At 42.5% G+C, this 13704-nt stretch overlaps 2 long non-coding RNA genes across 4 annotated transcripts in view; one reads left to right on the top strand and one right to left on the bottom strand.

Moving 5' to 3' along the window:
* The window catches only part of LOC110256021, a 533154-nt gene that overhangs the window by 44953 nt on the left and 474497 nt on the right, over positions 1-13704 (bottom strand). The window contains exon 7 of one of the 2 annotated variants that reach the window (XR_002337157.1): positions 10403-13472. The exons of the other annotated variant lie outside the window; for it this stretch is intronic. This is a non-coding gene — a long non-coding RNA (uncharacterized LOC110256021). Of the gene's footprint in view, positions 1-10402; positions 13473-13704 lie in introns of those variants that run through there. 2 annotated transcript variants of the gene reach the window in all.
* Positions 1-13704, top strand: part of LOC110256022 — a 182066-nt gene that overhangs the window by 116676 nt on the left and 51686 nt on the right. The gene's annotated exons all lie outside the window — the stretch shown is intronic.

The following is a 13704-nucleotide window of genomic DNA, read 5'->3' as shown; positions in this document are numbered from 1 at the left end:
TTTGGACTCTTAAATCCTGTGTTAACAGCCATGCGATGAAGTTTACCTCAATTCATCTTTATATAAAGCAGGGAGAGATGTTCCACCCATAGGGGGGAATATCAGAAAAAGCGCAGTTGCAAAGTACTTTGCACAATCACCACCGTATTGCCACCTTTTTAACAAATGTTAACTTCCTTCTATATCTTCCTCCTCTGCTCTGCTTAGAATCCAATTCATATTTTATATGCAGATGTTTACTGAAGAAAACATGCCACACTTTGATTTTTCTGGACACCCAAGTGTCTGGAGATGCATCAAGGTTGCCACGTTCATACCTAGAGAACCTATCGTCTGGCCTCCACTAAATGAAGTGGGAATTCTTTGCCATTTCAGTTCCTCTCCAGTAGAACTTCGGAACTGGAGCCTTGAAACACTGAATCAATTGACTTAGGAGTAGGTGAGACATCAAGTTATAGAGAGCCAGGTTGGAAAGTGTTTCCATGATTGACCAAAGCCACTTATGACCTGAAGTGTTAAAGATTATTCATCCCTTGAAGATATTTTCCACTTGCATTCAGATTCTGAGCTCCAGCTCTGATTATTTCTCACCTGGACAACTGACCACATCAGTGGAATCCATGTCTCAATTTTTATCCTGCCTCTTTCCAATCAGCTTCTCTGCAGCAAGAGTGAGTGGCGGTTCTAGAATTAAATCTTGTGAGGCTTCTCCTGGTCTGTACTCCTTTGGTGACTCCCATTTGCCTATGGCATTCTTTCCAAATTTTTACAGAGAAATACAAGGGTTGAAGCAAGTTAATACGCCATGTGGTATGAGATTAGAGATGGAAGGGACCCATCTGAATGGTACAATTATCAGTATCTTTCACTATCTCGGGATGTATTAAGATTCTCTAGAGAGAGAGTTCTTGTGGCTCAGCAGGTTAAGGACCCAACATAGTGTCTGTGAGGATGCAGGATTGATTCCTGGCTCACTCAGTAGGTTAAGGATCCAGTGTTGCCATAAGCTACCACATAGGTCACAGATGCGGCTCAGATCCAGTGTTGCTGTAGATATGGTGTAGACCTCAGCTGCAGCTACATATGGATATAGGAGTCAAATTGACTCCTAGCCCGGAAGCTTCCAAATGTTGCAAGTGTGGATATAAAAAGAAAAAAAAAAACTTACCGGACAAGTAAAACATATATACATGGGGGAGGGAGGTGGGAGAGAGAGAGATGGGGGATTGATTGATTATAGGAAAATGGCTAATGGGACTGTGTAGGCCAAGAAGTCCCACAATCTGCCATCTGCATCCGACAGGAAAGCCAGTGATACAGTTCCAGTCCGAGTCCCAGGCCTGAGAACCAGGTGGGGTGAAGGAACAATTCCTCATCCAGGTGCAGGAGAAGACGAATGTCCCAGCTCAGTCAGGCAGAGAGCCAGTTCTTCCTCCCTCCACCTTTTTGTTCTGTTCAGACCCAGCACCCCTTGGATGGGGTCCACTCACACTGGGGAAGACAACTTGCTTTACCCAATCAACTGACCGAGATGCTCATCTCATCCAGCAACACTCTCCCAGATACACCCAAAGTATAACCCAATATCTGGGCACCCATGTCCTGGTCAGGTCGATACATACAATTAACCATCACATAGGGAAATGGTGCTTATATTTTCTTTTCCTTTTCCTTTTTATTCTTTTTTTAGGGGGTGGAGATGAAGTGTTCAGGGATATAGGGCAAAATATACAATAGCTGCATGTGTTGAAGTGCTTTGACAGTCCTGGTTTATAACATTGTCCTGGCATAATAATAAACAAGGCCAACTTTCATTCTCAAATAATAGGACTTGCTTTCATCACGGATTTGGATGAAAAGGTATATGGTCGCTCTAGAGAAGCATGACTAAGAATGTTCTTCATTTTCCTATTTCTGTCACTTTATGATGTGTCAGTGGAGTTTGTTTCTCAAAATCAAAATACTCAAATTAATCCTCCTTGATCAATTCCCAAACATCAAAAAATGGTCATTTTTGTCTGTCATTTGTTCATAGAATGTTTGAAATACCTCCATAGGACCAAAATTTGTGGAACACTCTTGAATCAGGGGGAAAAATGATTAAATCCCTCACTTTATCCAGGTTCCTACTCTTTGTGTTTCTCCCTTTTTGAGTCCTTCCTTAGAAAATCATGCCTCAGTTATTTCTCTGCTTACACAAATATGCATTTTGTAGAGTATGTTTTCAAAGCCACAATTCATTTCATTTTGGCTTTATCTTAAGAGATGAATATTCATACCACTTTCCTTATTAAATAAGAGTTATCGGTTTTCCACCCCATTGAACATACTGAGAAATTCAAAAGAGATGTTTTTGGGTGATGCCTTCTTGGAGAAATATATAAAGGCAATTAATACACTTGAGGGTGCATGGTGGTTTTGATCTGAGCCATATTCCCATCTAAGCACACGAATTAATGTGTCTATGTGCCCAAATATATTATTTTACATGTATACAAACTTATGTTTGAATGTTATTTTGAAAATGTCCATATCATGTCAATCTTTGCAAATAAACATTTTAATCCAAATACTTTTGATCTAAAAACAACACAGGAAAGACAAAGGACCACAAAACTGCCATTGGTGTTTTATGTAGTTAGACATTGAAGAGTCGAATTAACTTTGGTTTTTCAATCAATTCAAGAATATATTTTGAGCACATTAAAAAGAAGTGTGTGATAGTATCATTAAATAGTGGCCCTCCTTTTTCAGCATGGCTGCCTCTTTTTGACCTTAGCTAGATTTGGCCCTATCTTCTTTTTCCCACTGTTACTTGCATTTCACCTTTCAAGATGATTTTTGATATTGAACTCAAAGAAGTGTTAAGCATATTTTGTTTGCTTGCTTTTTTCCATCACTTTGGTCCCATCTAAAATATGCTTTGGGATTCAAAAAGTTCAGATAATTGGCCTACAAAATTTGTAGGAATAAAAAAAATGATGCCAAATACATATGTAGTTTTGCATTTATGGTTCAAAGTCTCTTACACAAGATACATAAAAGTTTAAGCCCCTTGAAGCAAAATATTATATTACACAACAAAAAGGGACATATTTTGAGAAGCATTTAAGCACATATTTTTAAAGCTATCTTCTGAAATAAGCTGTTTGGCCACTAATTGTGGTTGGTTAGGGCTACCATTTTCCTCCTATGAAGTATGTAGTAAGGCAAGGCCACAGCTTTCTTGGTCAGTGATTTCAGGTTATTTCTAGATTTTGCTTCTTTTTGCAAAATCTTTTCAAAATGGTGCTTAAAACTTCAAGTGTTTAATCACCAGTAGTCTCAAATTCAAGATCATTATACTTTAAAATACATGAAAATAATAGGCGGAGTTCCCGTCGTGCTCAGTGGTCAACAAATCCTACTGGGAACCATGATGATGTGGGTTCGATCCCTGGCCTCGCTCAGTGGGTTAAGGATCCATCGTTGCCGTGAGCTGTGGTGTAGGTCACAGATGCAGCTCGGATCCCAAGTTGCTGTGGCTCTGGTGTAGGCCAGTGGCTACAGCTCCGATTAGACCTCTAGCCTGGGAACCTCCATATGCCGCAGGAGTGACCCTAAAAAAGGCAAAAAGACAAAAAATAAATAAATACAATAAAATAAATAATAAAACAATAGGCCCAAGTTACACACACATACACATACAGAACTAAGAAGATTTTTTTTTTATAAAGGCTGTGTAATAAACAAAACATTGGATTTGATGCAACTTGTAGGATCAAGTAGCTCCCTGTTGTTGCTTTTGTATGGTGTGTCCACAAAACAATTTTAGAGTACAAGCTTAAGACATTTTTCTGTACATTTATACTTCCAAAGTAATGGATGATGGCTTGTCATGTCCCCTGACATATCATCATAAACCCCCGGCAATATCTTCACCTCGGTCTGAGAGGTGAGGACACAGTGTAGTATATAAAGTCCCTGTTCCCCTCTTCACATCTCATTGTTCATCCTCTGCTTCCCATTTTGCTTTCTGGCTCCACTTTTGTTCTCATCACTTTACTAGAGGCAGTGGAGTGGACAGGCTAAGAGCATGGTCTGCAGAGCCAGACCTTCTGAGGAGTAATCTGAGGCATGTCATTCTCATGGACTTGGAAACTACTTGACATCTCTGAGCCTTGATTTCTTTAGCTACAAAGTGGGGATAATGATTACATACCTTATGAGTTTACTGTGAGGATAAAATGGGTTAGTAATACTAAGTACTCAGAGCAATGTCTTCTTACAAAGACTGTGTGAGGGTCAGTTAATTCCCCTGGTGATCTAAATGATGTTTCTCCTCCAACCCATTGTCCTTGGCTGTCACCTCCCCTGGGATTCCTGTGTGGCACTGGAAAGACTTCTCACACCCTCCCCACTAGGCCAATGAGACCAGTGTCCCTGTGTTTTTCCCCATCGCTATGAATGATAACTGTCTGTTGATTCCTTTGATATTGCCCTGGTCTCACTCTGCTAGAGAGATAAACAATCTTGTTCACCTTGCCCTTTCGTTGTAACCCAGACACCTGCATGTTCCACAGACTCATGAAATGGTTGTTGAGTTATTGCACTTTAGAAATAGCAAAGGAAGCCACAGAGGAAAATGGGAGTCCTTTTAGATAACACTGGATGAAAGAAGGATTTTCAAGGCTGTCATTTTGAGGGTAGATAATGGTGTAAACTGATAGGTCCTTTAGGAGACTTATTTTCTCTTCCTCAAGGTACAGATCTTGGCCATACTAAACTCACCACATCCATTGAGTGTCTCTTGGAGGATGGCTCACACCTGCCTCTTTCTTTGACTCTAGTGGTCCTTCCTGGGATTGGGTGACACATTGCACCTCCTTGGGACACTGCCAGTTCCCTGAGTTTGATGGCTCCTAATGCTGGAGGGGCCATGGGCTTCTGATTTCTTTGGGCTAGGGAGGTGCTGTTGATATTTTGAATCTCCAAGTTGAAAGAGAGAGGCCTCTGAGAGCCAAATAAATTAAGTAGAGGAATTCCCATCATGGCTCAGCATTAACAAACCTGCCTATTATCCATGAGGATGCAGGTTCGATCCCTGGCCTTGCTCAGTGGGTTAAGGATCCGGCGTTGCTGTGGCTATGGTGTAGGCTGAAGCTACAGCTCCCATTCAACCCCTGGGAACTTCCATATGCTGTGGGTGTGGCCCTAAGAACTCTCTCTCTCTCTCTCTCTCCCTATCTAAAAAAGTAGAGCCCACCTGGGATTACAAACAGCATATGACTGTGAGGGCACCTCCCAAGAACTTGACTTAGGAGGGGGTCAGATTTGAGGTGCTGCTGGGCAAGACTGAGCTCTGCTCTAACCAAAAATATAACATAGCAGCAGGAACCCTACCCACTAAGGCTCTGCTGCTCTTGAAGGAGACCCAGGACTCCTATGGATAGGTATTTCTGAGCAGTTCAGCTTTTGGCTGGAGGGCCTGGGGAAGAGAGAGCTTGGAGTATCCCTGGAGAGGAGACAGGCCCATGTGTTGGGGCCTCTTCCAAAATCTGGAGGTCTGCTCTGCTCACACACAAAGTAGGTTGAAAGGGAACTTCATGCCTGATTGTTTCTTTCTTTTTATTCTTCTCCTCCCCTCCCCTTTTTTTTTTAAATGGCCACACCAGAGGCATATAGAAGTACCTGGGCCAGGGATTGAATCCCACCCACAAGTGCAAACTACACCACGGCTGTGGCAATTTTGGCTCCTTTAACCTGCAACATTGGGTTGGGGAATCGAATCTGTTCCTCTGCAGCAACCTGAGCTTCTGCAGTCTGATTCTTAACCCACTGTATCACAGTGGGAAATCCATATTTCCATTTCTTAAAAATTGAGGGGTGCCTGCTCTTTTACCCAAGACCGACTTATTTCCTAAAAAGGCGGTCAACACTCAGTCAGGGAATTGTACTGAAACCTGAGTACCGGTGGCCATGTTTTATGCTGCTTTTATCAGGAATTTGGTGCCTACAGGCTGCTCTTTCTGCCTGGAGGAACGTGGGGGGAAGGCAGAAATGCTGGTGTGGGGGGGTGATGGGTACTATAGTGTCCTTTTGTTCTTTAGGCTCACTTTCTAGTCTAACCATCACCCTGCATTGCTTTTATTTTATATAACCTGCCCTCAGTCTCTGCATTTGCAAGGGAAGAGGGGCAGGGGGTCCACTGTGAGAGGAGGATGCTTGGAGAGTGGGAACCAGCTAGTGGGCATCCCGTTAGCGCAAAGCCTGACCTTGGGGATACACTATGAAGGAGCTCCCTGTTCTTCCCGGATTTCCTCCCCATTTCCAGATAGATAGAAGAAAGGATGGCTGTCTCAGGAATGGGCTAGCAGCTTTTGCAAGTTTTATGAGATTACATGAAAGCTCTTGCTCTGAGTAGCAGAAGCCTCGAGTTACTTTGCTATTTTGCTTTCAGCATACTCTATATTAGGCATCCTGGGAACCAGATGTTGGAGCTGAATAGAGGGGAAGTTTCCACAAAACAACTGACTACTGTCTCTGGGTAACATAACCCCATCACTGTAAAGAAGACCTCTTGAAAGTTATACTTGATATTTTCACAGGTCAGACTTGATTGGCTACCTGCTTTAATACAGATGTTTCAGACTCAGTGAGTCCATTCACAAAAATAAGAGCCTAGCTCAAAGCTAACACATAATAAGAAGTTAGAAAATAATTGGTAACTGAACTGAATTTGGGCTTTCTTCTCTGTTGGAGCTTTGGGAATTTGAATGCAAAAAGCAAACAAGAATGACTTAAGAGGCTTTGCAATATTCCAAGAGGTATCTGCATGTGTACCTATCTCAGGCCTACACTGGAGAATGCACTGATTGAACTTTTGTATTTTTGATCTGCCTTGGAACTAGACTGAGTCAGGGGACCTCAATTTATGTCCCAACCCTGCTGCGGAACTCCAAATAATTCACTTAACCACTCTGAGACACACAGAGTTATTGTGTGACTCCAACAGGATTATGTATTATGAAATCCTTTGTCAATGGTAAATCACTATAAAAGAAAAACACAAGTACTGTTGTTACTAAAATAATTAATGTACAACAGATGCATGAAGGAAAGTAATTTTCATTAGAAACTAGAGATGGAAAAATATCAAGACCTCATATGTTCTAGCCAAGTTGAATCAAACTAATTTAAATCTACATTGGTAAAATGAGTAAGGAGCATCAGATTGAAATAACTTCTTATAATTTTATTTATTTATTTATTTATTTGGGCCAGACCTGCGGCATATGGAAGTTCCCAGGCTATGGGCGGAATTGGAGCTACAGCTGCTGTCCTATGCCACAGCAATGCAGATCTGAACTGCTTCTGTGAACTACACCATAGCTCACGGCAACACTGGATCCTTAACCTTCTGAGCGAGGCCAGGGATCAAACCCACATCCTCATGGATCCTAGTCAGGTTTGTTAACTGCTGAGCCTTGAAAGGAACTCACTCTTCTTATAATTTTAAAAACAAGCATGCATGTAATGTGACACCATGTGATACTCAAAGTAGCACAGGACTTAAGAATTGCAAGTTAACATGATTGCAGGAAACCTGACCAGATCTCAAGAGAACTGGAAAGCTACCTAAGTTTTCTAGTCTCCATTGCTCTCCCTGGGACCAAATGATCTGGCATCTCCTTTTCTCCCTGCTTATCTACTCCATTCTCCCTTCAGTGGGCAGGCTTTTGCTGCCAGGCTTTTGAGATTTGGTACCCATAACCTTTACTTGCCTGTCTCCATGGCGTGAAATATGGAGTTATCTCTACACTAACACTTCCCAACACCCCCCTGAATGACATCCCTCTTGTAGAGACATTCTGATCTGCTCAGCCCAGGTCAGACGGATATCAGTCCCAGTGATTATGGCTGTGGGTGAGAGGTCACATGATAACCAGGGCTGTACCTTGCAGGCTGTGGACAGAGCAGTAATATTTTTTTTTTATGCTTTTTTTTTTTTAACAGTTTCAGCATCTTTATTTATTTATTTATTTTTGTCTTTTTTGTTGTTGTTGTTGCTATTTCTTGGGCCGCTCCCGCGGCATATGGAGGTTCTCAGGCTAGGGGTTGAATTGGAGCTGTAGCCACCGGCCTACGCCAGAGCCACAGCAACGCGGGATCCGAGCCGCGTCTGCAACCTACACCACAGCTCACGGCAACGCCGGATCGTTAACCCACTGAGCAAGGGCAGGGACCGAACCCGCAACCTCATGGTTCCTAATCGGATTCGTTAACCACTGCGCCACGACGGGAACTCCAGAGCAGTAATATTTAAGAAGAGGATGAGTGGAGCTGGAAGTAAATGGAGGGCTTCTTTTTTTTTTTTTTTTTTGTCTTTTTGCCATTTCTGGGGCCGCTCTCACGGCATATGGAGGTTCCCAGGCTAGGGGTCTAATCGGAGCTGTAGCTGCTGGCTTATGCCAGCAACGCGGGATCCGAGCGTCTGCAACCTACACCACAGCTCATGGCAACACCAGATCCTTAACCCACTGAGCAAGGCCAGGGATCGAACCCACAACCTCATGGTTCCTAGTCGGATTCGCCAACCACTGCACCACGATGGGAACCCCTAAATGGAGGGCTTCTTTACAGCTCCACTGGTGATGCCACTGGCCTTTCCATTCTTGGAAGCTCTGTTGCCTAAATAACAGCTGAGTGCTTCATTATTTTACTTCCCCTTTCCCAGTCAATCTGTAAGGTTCTCAGGACAGGAGTCATGGGTTGTTCTATTCTGTAATCATCAGAACATATAGAACCAGGCTAGACACATTGCAGATAATCAATGAGGCCTTATTGGTCAGTATAAAGTAACTGTCCTCTTTTATATGCATGCAGAACTTTATAGTATACATGTAACAGTCTTATTTATCATTTCATTTGACCCCACTATAATCCTCTTAAATGAGACACAAGCAAGGCACAAAGATAGGAAGTGACAGAGCCTGAATCCAATTTTATTTTATTGATGTATAGTTGATTTACAATGTATTAATTTCTAAATGTACAGCAAGTGATTGTTACATATACACACACTTTAAAATTTTTCCATTATATTTTATTACACTTTATAATATATTATACTTCCCTGTGCTATACAGTAGGACCTTGTTGTTTATCCATTCTATATATAATAGTTTGAGTCTGCTAACCACAGACTCCCACTCCATCTCTCCCCCTTGGCAACCATAAGTATGTTCTCTATGTCTAGGAGTCTGTTTCTGTTTTGTAGATAGGTTCATTTATGTCATGTTTTAGATTCCACATATGAATGATATCATGGTATTTGTCTTTCTCTTTCTGACTTAGTTTGAGAGTCTCTGGTTCCTTCCATGTTGCTGCAAATAGCATTATTTTGTTCTTTGATATGCCGGAGTAATGTTCCATTGTACATATGTACTCCATCTTCTTAATCTACTCATCTGTCGATGGACATTTAGGTTGTGTCCATGTCTCGACTATTGTGAATAGTGCTGCTGTGAACATAGGGGTGGGTGCATGTATCTTTTATATACATATAGATTATGTACATATAGAAAACTATTGCATTAGATGAGATGTCCAGGGATCTATGTGCAGAGTGCAAATAGAAGAGAGCCCAACAGATGCCCAAGAAGCACTGACATTAATGAAGAGCAGGGGAAGAGAATACATAGGAGGAGCAGAAAAGCATCCAAGAGGTTGGAGGAAAATCAGGATGGGTGATGGTTTACAGAAACCATGGGAAGGAGCTTCTCAAAAAAAGGAGTGATCAATAGGGTCAAATGCTTTCAAGAGGACAAGTGAGATAAAAACTGCAGGATGCCCATGGCAATTGTAGCAGGAAGATCCTCAGTGACTCTGACCAGCAGTGTCAGGGTAGCTGAGAGGTCGGGAAGCCAAACATCAATGGGATGGATAGAAAGGGAATGGAGGGTAGGGCAGGAGGAACAGTGCATTCAGTCAACTCCTTTAAAAAGTTTGGCCATAAAAGGGGCTGATTAATATTCCATTGTGTATATATACACATACCTCATCTTTATCTATTCATGTGTTGGTGGACATTTAGGTTGCTTCCATGTCTTGGCTATTGTAAATAGTGCTACTATGAACACTGGGGTGCATGTATCTTTTCAAATTAGTGCTTTATCTGGATATATGCCCAGCAGTGGGATTGCTAGATCATATAGTAGTTCTATTTTTAAGTTTTTGAGTAACATCCATCCTGTTCTCCAAAGTGGTGGTGGCAATTTACATTCTCACCATCAGGGTAGGCAGGTTCCTTTTTCTCCATATCATCTCCAGCATTTGTTATTTACAGATTTTTTGATAATGGCCATTCTGACTGATGTGAGGTGATACCTCATTGTGGTTTTGATGTGCATTTCTCTAATAATTGGCGATGTTGAACATTTTTTCATGTGTCCTTTGGCCCTCTGTGCTTCTTCTTTGGAGAAATATCTGTTAAGGTCTTCTGATTTAGCTTTGTTTTTGAAAGTGCCAACTGCCATTCCTGCCATCTCATTTTGCAGTTTCTACTCCTTCTTTATTTCACTCTCTAACTTCTTTATCCATTCACTCACTCATTCATTCAACAACGGTGAATGAACAGCTGTAGGTCAGGCATGGGAAATGTGCTGGAAGTACCAAGGTAAAAAATGTGCTGTGCATTGGGTAGGCATAGGATGACTGACTGTGGTTGCAGAGGAAAGTCCACTTTCCTTGTCCTGTAATAGGACAGGCCCAGTTACCTTGGCTTCTGGAATCTGCAAATTAACAAAGTGAACCATAGAGCTAAGTCCTGATTAATCTGACTATTAGATATAAACACATTTCATGATCCATGGGCAACAAACTTCCTTTCCCCACTCCTAGAGAACCCAAGTGTCTCTTCATGCATATAGTCCTGTTTGAGTTTCTAGAATAACTCCCAGTGACCCCTCTTTAGAAGGGACTATTAATTATCACTCTGTATCCATATCCCTTCCCTCCATGTAAGGGAATTTAGTGGGGTCCTTGGCTACCCAGCTGAAGGATGCTTTCTGCACTCCCCTTCATGATTAGGTAGGACCACCTGACAGAGTTCAGACCAGTGGAATGTGAAGGAAAGGATGAGGTCATTTCTAGGTTTGTCCTTACAGGGAAGGGGCATGCCCTCCTTTTCCTATTTTCCCTTCTGCTGGCAGGAATGAGGAAAAAGTGGTTGTGGGTCAATTTGGATGCTGCACAGGAGGGAGCCTGGAGCAATACCACAGAAAGAACCTCCTTGTTTAGTTCTTCATTTGTGACCAGGACTTGAGAAACAGCTGAACCACCATGTGGAGTCAGCAGGGGCTGTAGCTGTGGGGAGCTAGAGGATGGCTAGGGGTCTCTGACACAGTTCTGCTTGGGACATTGGTGGTCATGAGTCCATTAAGCTATAAGTGGGGAGTTTCAGTAGAAAGATCTGGGTGCCTTCAGACATACCGTCTTAGTCCTTATCCCTCATACGGAATATGATTTTCATCTTCATTTTATGGATTGTATAAAATGTATAAAATTACCTTGGGGTAAACCGGGGTGACCAAATGTGTAGCTGTTGAGTTGCATGCTGGGGCACGTGTGTCTGCAGAGTGTTCGGCTCTGTTCATCCCTCACACAAGGAGGCTCCTCCTTGCTCCTGTGGGGACTCGAGGCTACCAGGAGCTCAGACACTTTCATCAGCCCTGTGGCTGTGCGGGAGTAAGAACTCCATCTTCCAGTCCAGACCACAGCATCCTGTGGCCATATGTCCATCACGCACTGACACCTTTGAGCCACTCCATGAAGAGTGTTGATAGGCCAAGGGGAGGGGGAGCAAACAGAAATGCCCCCGGGCCAAGAACCCTTTACAATGGAGCCAGGTGCTATAAATTTCTCCAAGCGCATGGCCCTTCTCCACACATGCACATCTGGAATGCCATATAACCCCTTCCCTCTCCAACCCCTGCTGCAATGATGACTTCCTGGAGCATTTTAATGACTTGCCATTATAAATAATATACTCTACCCTTTCTTGTAAAAAAAAAAAAAAAAGCCAGAGGTTTCTGCAAAACCAGCAAATTACTCCAAATCATAATTTCATTGAAAACACTGAAAAAAAAAAAAAAAAACCTTCATAGCCTGAGGTAGGAAAGGTTTGGGAGATTGATGTCTTTCCTTGAACACACAGATTTATAACAGTGGATAATGTACATTCATTTCATCCATATTTATACCTGAATTGATGTGGAGTCTGGTATCCATTACTTTAATCTATGTAACTTGATCATCAGAAATCTGAACCATAATTTTAACACGTATTACAAAGAGTTTCTTTTGGGCTTAAAGGAAAATGACGGCAGAGAAGAAAAGCCATTAAGAGCCAGCTGCAGTCACTTACTGGTGCTCCACTTCCTTCTGTGATAGTGTGGGTCCCCACCCTGCTTCCCATCTCTTACCTTCCTGGATACACATTTGCTCCCATGTTGAGCCCCTGGCACTAACTGTTCCAGGAGTGGAACAGGGAGAGGGAAGCCTGAGCAAGGCGATTCAGTGGAAATTCATGTAAATAAATCTCTGATGTCATGGCCAACCCCAAGCTCTCACAGAGGCAGTCATAATGGACTGGTAGTAGCCTCTAGTCACTTAGGAGAAGTGAAAAAATGCAGCGTCTGATCAAAGCTCCACTCTGACAGACAGTGGAAATTAAACCCAGATACTAGTTCTCTGAGGGCATTGCAGGCACTCAGTATGTTGTTCCTGTCCACCTTCTGAGCACCAAACCTTGGCCTGGTGTAAAGGCCAAATGCCTGACTCTGGATTAAAGGCTAGTTGTGGATTTTTGAGAGATCTGGGCCCCAGGATTACATTGGGTGGAAGACGAGGCAAGCAAGAGCCTGGGACTTCACTGTGGCAGCTGTAGGTCAGAGGACTTTCTCAAGCACCATCCCTGGGATTACCAAATGGCAAAGAAGCACCCTGAAGGCAGACCTCTTTGTTTTGTTCACTAGTGTGATCAGGGTTTACAGGGCACTTGATAAATATGTATGAATGAAAGGCCTTCATTACCTTCTAGAGCTTTAGCAAAGGATGAAACTCAGGGGATTTTATGAAATTAGTTTTAGGAACATGGTTAACAGGGAGTAAAAAGCAATTAAATGTATTATTCTCCATTCTTGTCTCTTCCAAACTCTCTTCCTTTTTTTAAATCTATGTATGTCATAATAATGGTTCATATTTTAGAAAAACTTCAAGATTTCAAAACATGATGTGATTCAATATTCATAGCAATCCTATGACATACTTAGGACTAGTATCATTCCCATGTCACAGATGAGGAAGTTGAGTTTCCATCAGCTGCCTTGTACTATAGGCTGGTAGCAGGAAGCTCTAGGCTGTGAGTATTGCCATCTTTTGATTCCTGGTGCCATGTTCTTTCTTAGACTCTACACCACGATGGTGTGTTCCTGGCAAACGTAAAGGGCAGAGTGAGTAAGGGAGGCATTTTAGGAGTGGCTGGAGGCAGTTGATCTGTCCTCAGTTAGAACCCAGGAAGATATTGCCAACCCACAAATTACTAGAGCTACTCAGTGTATTTCTCCAGAGCCTCTTGACCATGGTTTTAGATTTGCCTGTGCCTCGAGGGAACAAACTCCAACTGCCTAATCCTGAAGTCAGATAGGATAAAGAGTTCGGCTT

This window comes from Sus scrofa, chromosome 1 (genome assembly GCF_000003025.6).
Source record: "Sus scrofa isolate TJ Tabasco breed Duroc chromosome 1, Sscrofa11.1, whole genome shotgun sequence".
NCBI lineage: Eukaryota > Metazoa > Chordata > Mammalia > Artiodactyla > Suidae > Sus > Sus scrofa.
The sequence above is the reverse complement of the archived record's forward strand: the minus strand, read 5'-3'. Positions and strand labels throughout refer to the sequence as shown.